This window comes from Psammomys obesus, unplaced genomic scaffold (genome assembly GCF_907164565.1).
Source record: "Psammomys obesus unplaced genomic scaffold, mPsaObe1.curated_primary_1811, whole genome shotgun sequence".
In the NCBI taxonomy this organism is placed as follows: domain Eukaryota; kingdom Metazoa; phylum Chordata; class Mammalia; order Rodentia; family Muridae; genus Psammomys; species Psammomys obesus.
In genome coordinates, this window is record NW_026590715.1 from 2,570,541 (window position 1) to 2,582,779 (window position 12,239).

At 46.5% G+C, this 12,239-nt stretch overlaps 1 protein-coding gene across 4 annotated transcripts in view; it reads right to left on the reverse strand.

Moving 5' to 3' along the window:
• The window catches only part of Mamld1 (mastermind like domain containing 1), a 135,635-nt gene extending 133,064 nt beyond the window's left edge, over window positions 1-2,571 (reverse strand). For 3 of the 4 annotated variants that reach the window (XM_055608786.1, XM_055608781.1, XM_055608785.1), the window contains exons 1-2: window positions 2,347-2,571; window positions 2,035-2,089 (exon numbers count right to left, since the gene is read on the reverse strand). The gene's annotated coding sequence lies outside the window, so the exon portion shown is untranslated. The remainder of the gene's footprint in view (window positions 1-2,034; window positions 2,090-2,346) is intronic. The other variant, XM_055608783.1, reaches the window with a different exon arrangement.
• Window positions 2,572-12,239: the final 9,668 nt, after the last annotated feature.

Here is a 12,239-nt window from a genome sequence, read left to right on the forward strand (position 1 = left end):
GTATTTGTATAAAGGCAACAGGCCAAAGTGCGGACCCTAGTGACTTTCGAATTCTCACTTCCAGTCCCACACTACCTTAGATGTGGCTGAGACTACTCAATTCATGCCTCAAACAAAGGGCACCCTTGCAGAGTTTCAAAACTGTCGTGTGTGTGTGTGTGTGTGTGTGTGTGTGTGTGTGTGTGTGTAGGGGATATGATGGTAGTGGGGAAAAGGAAGAACTAGATTGCAAGGTGCTTAAACCCTCAAGCCATTACCAATATCTCTGCCTCCTACAGGCACATCAAACACCCTAGATTTTTTGGCTGAGAGGGGTGACCCAAAGCAAAGCGAAACCGAGGAAAGGGCGCCCCCTATGCCCAAGCCCTATCATTACAGGAACCTGCAGCATTTGCCCACCCCTCTGAGCGTTAGCCTGCCTCCAGCCTGGCTCCTGCCTGCTCACTGTGCAGTGGGCCAGACAGTCTTAGCTGCAGGGATTTAGGGTATCCAAGGCCGGCAGAACAAGCACATACAGAATGTAAGGAACAAGAGCTTTCCGTGACTTCTCCGGTTCCTACAGAGGGTCCTCAAAATCTAGACCCCCCCCCTCCTCCATTGCCTACACATGTCCCATGCGGCTCAAAGCTACTTGAAGGCTGCCTCCCCCGCCCTCTGCCTGAGTCCCTTTCCCCTTCCCTCTCTCCAGCCTCCTGGGAAACAAAGGGGCTTTTTATAAAGCGGATTGTTGGCGGCGGCGGCGGCGGGGGTGGGAGGGCGGGGGGGAAATCTATAAAGACAAGAAGAGGTGGGAGGGAGAGAAGGAAAGAAGCTGCACGGCCTCCAGGGGCCCAGAGCAGTGGTCGAGCCGGGAAGCCCTGGTGGGTGCATGGTAGACACCACCCGGTCAGAGAGCACCAGAGGGAGAGCCTGCGCCTGCCAAGAAACTGGGCCAAGCCACTGTGATGCTCCCATCTGCCCACCGCAGACAGGGAACACGAGTAGCGGCCATGGCCCAAGGCCGATGGGGGAGACATGATTCCCGCGGAGGTTTTCTCTGGAGGACCCTGGCCCTCTCCTTAGTAAACTCTTTGAGAATTGCTGAGGCTGGCAGAGACTTTGCGTCTTTGTTACAGCACGACCTTCTCTCCTCGACTAGGCTCTCTCGCCCTTACAGACAATGTCCCAGAACTGGCCTTGGTCAGCTACCTGCAACGGGAACATTTGGCTTGGGGACCTTACTCTAAGGTGTTCCTTCTACTGCCAAAAAACAAGGACAACCTACCCCAGCAACTGGAATTCAATCTCCTCAGGTTTCCTAGCCACTCGAAGCTCCTGCCCTAGCTCACACACACCCACATTCTGGGTGCCCGACTCAGCCGCACCCAGCTGCAGGAGCCCAGCGGGGAGTGAATCCCCCAGATTGAGGCGCGTCTGTTTGCCCAGGTTCCGATTGCTTTAGGGCCGAGTTTTTAGTCTGGGTAATCCTATTAGTGTCCGCTCAGTCCGAATTTAATCACGGATCAGAATCAGACAGCACCGCTAGCTTTCCAGGCTTCGGACTCACTGCATCAGGACGGAACCTGGCCAAGCCAAGTGGCCAAGAAAAGTATTTGGCGGCGCTCCGGGGGGCTTCCCACCCTCCCTAGGCAGAGCCTGGCGCCGGCTCTGCCGCTGAGAGAATGCCCGGGAGCCTGGAGCGCCAATTCCTGCATAGGGACTCTGGGAACGCAGGGTGGGAAATCAGCAGAGGCTGCCTCAGGCCCCCAGCCCTGCTCCAGGCTGCTTTCATGAGGAGGAGTTGGCAAGTGCGGTGGAGGAAGCATAGGACAACGCGCACACCCCACACTCTGTTCTGAGGCAGCAAATCGGTTTGGGGAGGGGAATTCCTCATCCAGTACCCACTGCTGGACTTGGGGAGCTGGCATGGGAAGACAGTGTCTCTGATGACACCCTGGGTAGTGAGCGAGTGGCCGGGGGTGTGGGGATGGAGTGGGTGCCTCCTAATAGCTTAAGGTAGCCCAATGAGCCCGCGCAGCTTGTACCCCTCTATACCTTTCGTCCTCGGAATGCAGCTGCCTCCGCCCAGTTTGAACGTCCTCTGGGGCACCTAAAAGAAGGGAGAGTCCAAAGACCCTGGGCATTGAGACCTGTGCTCACCCTAGTTAGGCCAGTCTGAGAAAGGGGTAGCCAACCCCAGCACCAGGAGGGCCTGTGTGCTCAGAACAAACTTTGGGGTCTCCCATCACACGGCATCCCGGGGCCCAGAATCCTCAAAGATGGAGACTCTAAGTGGGGGCTATAAGTGCGCCCTAGAGTGCCCCACACCCGAGCAGTTGGACCTCCCGCACCCACCTTCACCCTTACCGTTTTGCGGAGCTCCAGCGGCAGCCAGGGTAGAGCCAGAGGGGCGGGCGGCGGCCGGCACGGGCAGCCTACCCCCAGGCGCCCGCCGAATGGCCCAGCTGGATTGAAGATCACCCCCTGGCTAGCGGCCGGTGGCCCCGCGCCCGCCAGCCGCCCGCCGCTTCAGCTTGCGGCCAAGTTCATGCTGGCGGCGCTGCAGTGGCGGCCTCAATCTGCTCGCTCCATTCCCACCGCCCGGCTCCGCGCCGCGCGCCCGGAAGGTGGAGTTTAGGGGTTTAAGTTACTGATAGGCATTTCTCACTGCTGTGTCACTCAGGGAGGAGGAGACACGCACGCCGCACACTCACACACCCTCACACTCAGGGCGACGAGCAGCTCCGGTCTTAAAGGAGAAGCTGCGCTGCCCTGCCTGCGACCCCACCGGCCTTAAGCTTTGAAATACAGGGTTTCCAGACCAGGATGTAGCCACAAGCAGTCTAAGAACCAGTCGCCCAAGGGACCTCCCAAATTCTCCAGACACATTTTAATAGGCAAAGGAACAGCAGGCTAGATTCGTAGTGGCAGCCTCATTTCTCCGTTATGGCTACTGGGACAGCTGGCAGAGACCAGAGAAATTAAAAGAGTAAGGGTATGAAGGCTTCTTCGGAGGTGAAGGGCGCCCTATATTAGCAAAGACAAATGGCTTGACTGGACTGTACGCTGATGGGGAGAAGGAACAGCAAGGTTAGAAAGTAACCCCAGTCATAATCTAATGGAGCCACTCCACTCGAGGGTCACAGGAGACCCTGGGCCTAGGGCAAAAGCCACCTGTCTCAGGTTGACTTTTCCAGTTAGCTTTGGAACAGGATAAGCTGGTGGCTAGTTGGTGAGGGTTACCGACAGACAGAATATTGAGAGTGAGTGAGCAGGAAAGCCATCATTCAACGGTAATAAAGTGAGAGTTTGTTCCAGCCTTAGCCTTAGAGATTGAAGACAGAGGCTGACAGACAGAACCCAAGCAAAAACTGACAGAGATAATCGGAGAGAGGGATGGTGACGAAGTAAGCAAAGAGGGAGGGAGACCCCTTCTTAATCTCAGCAGAGCTTAACTCTGAAACCAGTGCTGCCAGCTTCCCCCTCCTCCTTCAGGTAGGGGCGTTCACCTGCAGTGGGCGGCAGCTGCACTGGTGGCGCTGGTCTCACTCTCCACTTAAGGAGGCAATATGTCTGTAGGCTCAACAACAGTTCATACCTGGATGGGAAAACAAACGGACCAGCAGTAACTTCAGTGGAGTCCTAGGCTCTCAAGTGTCAGCTATTAGCCTACAGGCTACCACCGCCACAGCCCCCCTCCCCTGCACACGTCCAAAGGGACCTTCTCATTCCCTAGTGTCCCTACTCCCTCTTCTCTCCCCTTTTGTTCTTGGCTCAGAGTCTGGTTGTTGTCCTAGCTGCCAGTAAGCTTATCTCGGAACTCAGGCGCGCTGGCCACAGTCTCTCTATTGCGTGCTTGTTCTCTTTGCTCTGGGCCCAGGGCAAGCGAAGACCATGCTCAAACTAGGTTTATGCCAGAGTTGATCACAGGAACATCACCTGTAGCTTTTGCAGCAGATTGACTTGCTTGTAGACTGCTGGTGGATCAGTGAGCGCTCTCTACCCTAATACTAAGGCTGGGCGACTTCTCTCTCTGCTCCCTCCCTTTCTTCAAGTACCCGACCCAGGCATGTCAGTAATCTGAATTATCCCTGGTGGCAGCGGCAGCAGCTGCAGAAACTGCAGTAGCAGTTGCAACAGAGGCTGAGCACTGCAGGGTAATGTAGCAACTACTCCCACAGCTAGAGCTGTGGTTGTGCAGTGCCTCTAAGCACTAGCAACATGCAGCTTGTCCTTCCTGCAGGAAGGAGCTCAAGGCCGTAATGAGTGGGGCTAATGTCCACTCAGCCCCTCCTTTCATTCCCTCCTTAGCCCTAAGACATAAGACAGTCTGGGGGAAGGGGTCAAAACTTCTAGGACCCCTACCAACAACAAAATTCCCTGGTGCACTTCTTAGGCACTACACAGTCCACTTTAAGCTTTTGAAGTTCTTTGACGACCCAGCTCTGTCTGGGCCCCCACTCAAGACACATGCTAGATACTGGCGGCATGAACCATCCAGTGGGTCAAGGCAGTGCTTCTCAGTTTAGCAGGTTGGTAGGAATACATTGTAGCTGGGTCTAATCCTTTCTACTTTGGACCTGCAGTTGCCAGCAGAGGCTATGAACTACTAATGAAGTCAATCTAGGGTACCCTCAGGATTCACAGAGAGATCGCTCATCTTTGGTTCCCATGGCTGAGAGACCTTGGGAGTCACTTAAAGAGTATTTGATTCTGCTTTGATAGTCTGTAGGGCAGAGCCTTTCAGAGGCCCTCTGTGGGAGGCTCCTTACTTGTTTCCTGTTTTCTTCTTCTTCTGATGTCCATCCTCTTTGCCATTCTGGATGGGGATTGATCATTTTAGCCAGAGTCCTCCCTCTAGATTAGTTTCTTTAGGTGTACAGATTTTAGTAGGTTTATCTTATATTATGTCTCTATGAGTCTATATATACCATGTGTGTCTTTCTGCTTCTGGTAATGCTCACTCAGGATGATCCTTTCCAGTTCCCACCATTTACCTGCAAATTTCATGATTTCCTTGTTTTCATTGCTGAGTAATATTCCATTGTGTAGATGAGGGGGGAGCAGCCTTACCAGGCCACAGAGGAAGACAATGCAGCCACTCCTGATGAGACCTAACAGACTAAGATCAGAAGGAAGAAAAAGAAACCCTCTCCTACCAGTGGACTTGGGGAGGGGCATGCATGAAGAAGGGGAAGGAAGGGAGGGATTGGGAGGGGAGGAGGGAGGGACCTAGAGGGAGGATACAAAGTAAATAAAGTGTAATTAAAAAATAAAATAAAATAAAATAAAAATTAAAAAAAATAAATCCAGTTGAGCCGAATTTAAAATAAAAGGCCAGTTTTATTGGGGGTAAAAAAAAAGAGTATTTGATTAATCAGAGTTAAAAGGAATAGGATAGCCAACCATCAAGGCAGCTTGGGCATTGTTTACAGGCTTTTATCATTTAAATGTGCTCTAGCCTAGGAGGTGGAAGGTGAAGCTCTCTTCCTAGTGGTACACATTCCATGTAACTCTGCTCCTCCCAGGAAGGAAGTGATGACCATTCTTCCAAAGTATCTTGGGAAGTACAAGTCACAGTTGTGTACCTGTCCTAAAGCTAACTGCTTGGCATTACTACCTAAAAGATCACTAGTTATCTCAAATCACCCAAGAATCCAACTTATCTAGGACCCCTAGCATGCCTAGGCCATATTTCAAGATCTCAGCTCAAGGCAACACATTCTTTAATGTATCTAGCACCACTTCCTTGGAGGCTTCAATGATTCTTCTTTCAGCCATACTCCCTATCCAGTCCCACAGAAATTCTGGCTTCAAAACAAAGTCACAGTTTCAGTCTCCTCTGCTTCTCTGTGGATATCCTCTGTTTCCAGCCTCTTGCATCTCTGTTAGTATAATGTTCTTTTGGAACATATACAATTTACCTTTGTTCATTAAAATGTTGATTTCTCTACCCCACTATCTGGTTTCAGTCCTGGACATTGCATTGTGATGCTTATTCTAAGCATCACCTGTCTCAAATTTGTGTAAACATGCCACCATTTGTTCTCTGTATTGTCAATAGAACAACCAGCCACAATGCTGAGCAATGGAGAAAATACGGTGGGATGTCCTGGTCTGGAGAGGAGGGAAGGAAGCAAGTGGAGAAAAAGGAGAATGGAAGTCGGCAGGAGAGAACTTTGAACCACGAGGAGAGATGAACAGGACCTAAGATATGACTAAAAGCAAGTATAATGGGTGAAATATGAATGGTAAGAAACTATGCAGGCTTGGAGTTTTAGGATGGAGTAACTATTACCCAGCATTGTGCTCTAGGTTAATTAAATAAATCCTAGTCTCTGTGTGGTGATTTGGGTATACAGCTGGGTTAGGAATAACAGCTGCTTAACTAAAAGTAAATCAATAGTAAATATTAATATTCACAACACATCTCCTACTGGTTCACTCCAGAAGCAAGATTGCCCAGGTTCTTCCCTCCAGTAGACCCTTCTGCTTCCTGATGTGTAATATGCTGTATTGGCTCACCAAAGCACTCTGTACAAAGCTGAAGGGCTTCTGACGGCCAAGTGGGACATATCTCCCTGCCTCTTCCTTCACCATGAATTGCCTCACAAGGGCCTCCTAACCCTTTTTCAACAGGCTAGGTGTCTTCCCACCTTAGGGCCTTTGCTCTAGCTCTTCCTTAGGGCTGGAATTCACTTCTCCCAACAGGCCAGCTCCCTCATTTCCTTTAGTCTTGATATAAATGTCACCTGGTCACCCTGTGTTGTATTTCAAAGCCCTACTCCCATCTCTGGCACTTCCTCTCCCATTCTCTGCTTTGTTTTCTCTCCAGCACTCAGCAGCAGCTGGCCTCTGTAAGTTATACCCCAGGATGGCTGCCCTGGGCCTGTTTTATGCACATCTGTGGTGCCCACTCTACAGGGCCCACTCAGATTGGTGTAGCATCTCTACTCAGGGACTGTTCATAAGTTCTCTTTTTCCTGGAGCTTTCTAGGAAACTGGGGGAAGGTAGTTGGGTCACAGGATTGTGTACACCCTGGAAAAGGGGCACATACCTGACATAACATTTTCAGGAGGTCTATAGCCTAAACAAATGTTAAGAAGAATAAAGGTCAACCAAAGAGCTTAGTTTGAGCACCAATGAACCAACCTTGTGTCATGTCATCAAGAAGCACTACAACCCAGTTATGGAGGTGGCTGTCTTACAAGTAACCATGAAGGTACAGTTACGGTGGGAAACACGGCTTTCCTGTGTTTGTTGGAAACATGGGTTTACCATGGTTGTCATCTAAGGGCACTTCCAAGGATTAAAACAGAGGGGGATAGGCTTTCTCTTCACTGAGTATGTGGGTGAAGACACCCAGGGTTCCTTTGTCTCCCACAATGTAGTCCTGAGTTTTAAGCTAACAGCATATTCCCTGTTTTCCTAGGTATTTTTGCTTTACCTGTGGGAATATGTGTTTCAGGTTCTAGATAATGCAATGCTAGACTCAGAAAGGTAAAGACATGTGTCCAGTGGCACACAACTTACAGTGGCAGAGCACTAAGCAATTGCATCCGAAAGCTTGTAGCCACCTGCTTAGTGGACAGTCCTGGCTTGTAAGAATAGACAAAAAGAAGAATCGTAAGGAAATATCAAGGAACTAAACCTCCACCCCAGGAAGCTCCTGGCTCTGCTACTGAGAGGCTGTCAAAGCATTGAGGATGAGCTATTGGAGTCCAGGGGCACTATGCCAAGGCATATATAGGCCCTGCCTTTGGTCTGACTCAAACCTGGACCTTCATGGATTTGAAAACAACCAGCAGCCACCTGTTATTCAGTCATATTCCTGTGAACATATGCCAAGTGTTTAAAAGTTCACATGACAAATGGGGGTGTTAACTGGGTAGGGTCTGGAATTCTGTCTTGGAGGGAGGAGTGCTGTCCAGGTAAAGCCCAGGGAGGACTCACATTTTGACAAAAAATCAGATATCAGAATCAGTTGCTCTATTCATCTTCACCCTTTTGTTCCCCAGCCTCTTATGGCTTCCCACTGCTAATGGTACTGACTTCAAACTGCACCATTTCTCAAGTCTTACATTTATTGTTATAAAGTTAAATCATGTTAGTAGTTTCTGCCTTGTTTTGGTATTGTCAGTCTTGCAGATCTCTCATGCTTGTAGCTCACCCAGCTGTTATGGTCTGAATCTGAACTTTCCTCCACAAGCTCATGGTTTGAATGCTTGGCCTCAACTGGTCATGAAAACTTCAGGGGTCAGACCTAGGTACAGGAAGTGGGTCACTGCATGGAGCTGTATTAGCTCTAGTTGCTTCCTGACATTCGCTGACTCCTGGTCAACCACAAAAGTAATATCTCTCCCCTGCCAAATATTCCACCTACCTTGAGGTCGTCCCACCCAAGCACAAAGGACAAACAACCATGGAGAGAATTAACCTGAAGTAAAACTGAGCTAAAAAATTCTTATAAGTTGTTTCTGTCACACGTTTCATCACAGTTAACATGAAAGGAATTAAGACATTGGCCTATATAGTTCATTAGTCCTCAAATAAGAGGGTACTATTGTCATTATTATAGAAGCAGGAGACTGGTGATGAATCTAACAAAATGTAGCACAAGTCAAATGACAACTCAGGCTATGCATGTAAGTCTAAGCCCCTGATGTTGCCCAGCTTCTTTTCAAGTGCCCTGGATGTCTGGCAAAAGATGAGTCTGTGCCAGATGAAAAGGCAGAATCTAGTACCATGGAGAACATTGGGAACTATCCCCTGGTACAGTAGAAGAAAGTCCCTAGAAAACAAATTGAATTGTCTTTCTTCCCTGAGTTCTTAAGCAATTTTAATTTTCTCTGGAATATCATTGGTAGTAAGCATTCCTAAGAAAAACAGTCAAAACAAGTAGGAAATAGTTAAAATATTGATTGTAATTTCCTGGCTATTTCGAAGATTAAAAAAATAAAAACATTTAAGTTTTTTAAGCCCACATTAGCAAGTGAACAGTTAATTAAGGAGCTGTAGAATGGCTTGCATTGATTTCACCATAAAGTCAGGAAATGATGGCTAAAAGTCAATTTTTCCTTCTACTCTTTGCTTACCATGAACTCAGCTTCCCAGATTGCCATAGGTAAATCATTAAAGCATAGATAAGAATGGGGAACAGCCTTTGAAACAGACACGGGTAAACAATTTAGGGAATTAACATAGATCCAGATGGCTGGAAACTATCCTCCAGCACCATACAGAAAACTGAAAGATACTGTTAAAGCACTTGTGTAGACAAAACTATGCAGATGGCTTACCAATTATTGATTTTCATGCTCTGACAATTTTCCCAACAGTACAGGCACTACTTGGGCCCCACATGGGAAGAAATTTTATCCACCATTATAGGACCCTTCAGACCATTGTGATCTTGTGATTAAAAAAAGGAAACAAAACAACAATACGCTGGCCTGTACCTGTCCTGGCAACCAGCTGAGATCCTGCTACCCCATCATTACAACCATGCAGCAGGTTAATAGGACCCAACACCAGCAGAAATATTGACCAAGAAGTCTGGAGAGGAAACCCAGACCTGGTGCCTTAGGCAATCCAAGTGCAAAACACAACCAAGAGCTGAAGCTTGAGGTCATACCTACTATGTGCCAGGCCTTGTGACTCCCACCTGGCAAGCTCACTGAGACCCCCCTAACATCCAGTTTCAGAAGTGAGTACACTGAAGCCCAGAGAGATTAGTCAACTTGTCAAATATCACATTGTCACCATGAAGGCAAGATTTGAATTTACTAAGCAGTCTGGGATGAAGCAGCCTCAGAAGCACTCCACAGAGAAAGTTCACCAGGGAGGAGGTAAGTAAAGTGCACTTTTCATACTTAGGACTCAATGCCTAGTGCTTCAATGGCTTATGACAAAGGACTGTCACATTTGCAGAAATGTTATCAGCTTCTTGATGAGACATTGGTAGCTTGAAATTGGTTGTGGTAGAAATAGTGACACCAAGAAACGGGCATTTGCTACAAATTAGAGTGAGTTGATAAACACTTACCTGCTTAGCATTGCATGCAGCTAGGTGGCCTAATGCCAATTGTGATCCTACTGATGAGTAATAACTATGGCCTGGACAAGTTTGCTACATGAGAAATGGAGAAAACAATAGTGCTCACCACATCAAAGGATTGCAGTAATTAAATACAATAATACAAGTCAATCACCTAGTACACTATGACTATGAGCCACATAGGTCAGTGACAGACCTCATATATGCATTCCTCTGGAAGATTATACTGGAACTGACAGTTCATATAACCTAGAGACATCAAAATCACCATTAACACTGGTTCAATGCATTAGTCATATGTCTGCAGTGATGCTTATGCAAGCTAATGAACTCTATTGACAGTCATAGAAAAGTATAGATAGTTACATATAGTATAAAATATTTGATACTACAGGATTAGGTATTTATCATATTTATCATGTGGCTTGGGCCATCCACAGCTTGTTATGTAGCCAAAGATGATCTTGAATTTTTGATCTGTCTGCCTCTTCTTTCCAAGTGGTAGGGTTATATGTGTGTACCACTATGTCTGCTTTTTATGTGGTGGTGTTGGTCGAACCAGAGATTTCTGCATATTAGGCAAACATTTCACTGATAGCTATATCCCCAGCTCCCATTTCTCATACTTTTAATTGCTAATTTAGAATGTACTCCTAGGTATAAAAATAATAGTTTACTGTAAAAAAACAATCTGTCACATTATACCACTTCATGGTTTTGCTGTTTTTTCCTATTCTTGATTACATCATTTTCTCTTCTGTTTGATTTTATGTTATATAATTTTCATGGCTCTGGGAACAGTTATATATAATATATATTATATATTCTTTAGATATGTAGGGAGTTAGGTTATGTAGGTCTGTGTAACTACATTTCGTGATATTAGCAGATTGACTATATCACCTAACAAGGCATTTCTCAGAACGTATATCCCTGATATTAAATGTCATATGACTATATAAGTGATCAGTTAGTTCTAGTTGTAAAAACAAACATGCCACTATTGTTATTAAGTGTTATTAAGTGATCATATTTAGGTGGTCATGCAATTTCTTCTAGACCAGTGGTTCTGAACCTCTGGGTCATGACCCCTCTGGGGTCAAATAACCCTTTCACAGGGGTCACCCTAAGACTGTCGGAAAAAGCAGGTATTTACCTTACAATTCACAGCAGTAGTAAAATTACAGTAATGATGTATCGACAAAAATAATTTTATGGTTCGGGTTCACCACACATGAGGAACTGTATTAAATGGTCACAACACTACAAAGGTTCAGAACCACTACTCTAGACAAAGTAACAACATCCGAACTTGTCTGCCCACCTCCAGTCTTGATTCTTTCAGTGCAGCCTTTTCACAGGTACTTTGGTTAATTTTTAGAATACAGAACCTTATCTGCTTGAAATATATCAGCAGCAACTTTTCAGGCTGAAGTTTCACCTCTTTATTCTGCATCTAATGTGGTCCTTTTGCAAAATACCAAAATCTGTCTTACTTTTCTAAGACCTCCAAAACAAAAGTACCACAGTCTGGGGGCAGAGAATGTTCAGAGCTTATCTCTTTCTCTGGCTTGAAGATAGCTGGATTCTTCCTGTGTCCTTTCTATCATCTTTCTTCAAAGTACATCTGTGTGTTCACATTTCTCAATCTGTAAAAGACACCTAGGCATATTGGAATTTGGGACAATCCATACTCCAAATGACTTCATGCTAACTGACCTCATATCTAAAGACCCCATTTCCGTGAAGGTTATATGCTTAAGTACTGAAGTGAGGTTAAGAGTTCAACACATTAATAGGGGAGGCCCAATTCAGTCGATAGCAGCCTACCACCTGCCTCTGAAAAGGTAATGTCTTTCTCACAAAGTATTCCATCTCAACATCTCCCAGAGCTGTAACTCATTACAGAACCAGCTCTTTCAGCTCAAAGTCTTACCCAAATGCCATTTCAATTAGGCAAGGGTAAGACTTGGGGTACAGTTAAACATCCCATCCTGGTACCAAATTACTCTCCATCTGTGAACCTGTGAAACCAAGTAGTAATTTGCCTGCTTCCCAGATGTAATGGTAGAACAAGCACCAGACACATGTTCCCAATCTAAATGAAGAAGTGGAAAGAACAAAAGAGTTGCTTGCTTGTGATAAAGTCTAAAATCTAGTATGTCAGATTTCGTCCAGTTTCAAGGTTTGAGAAATAACTTC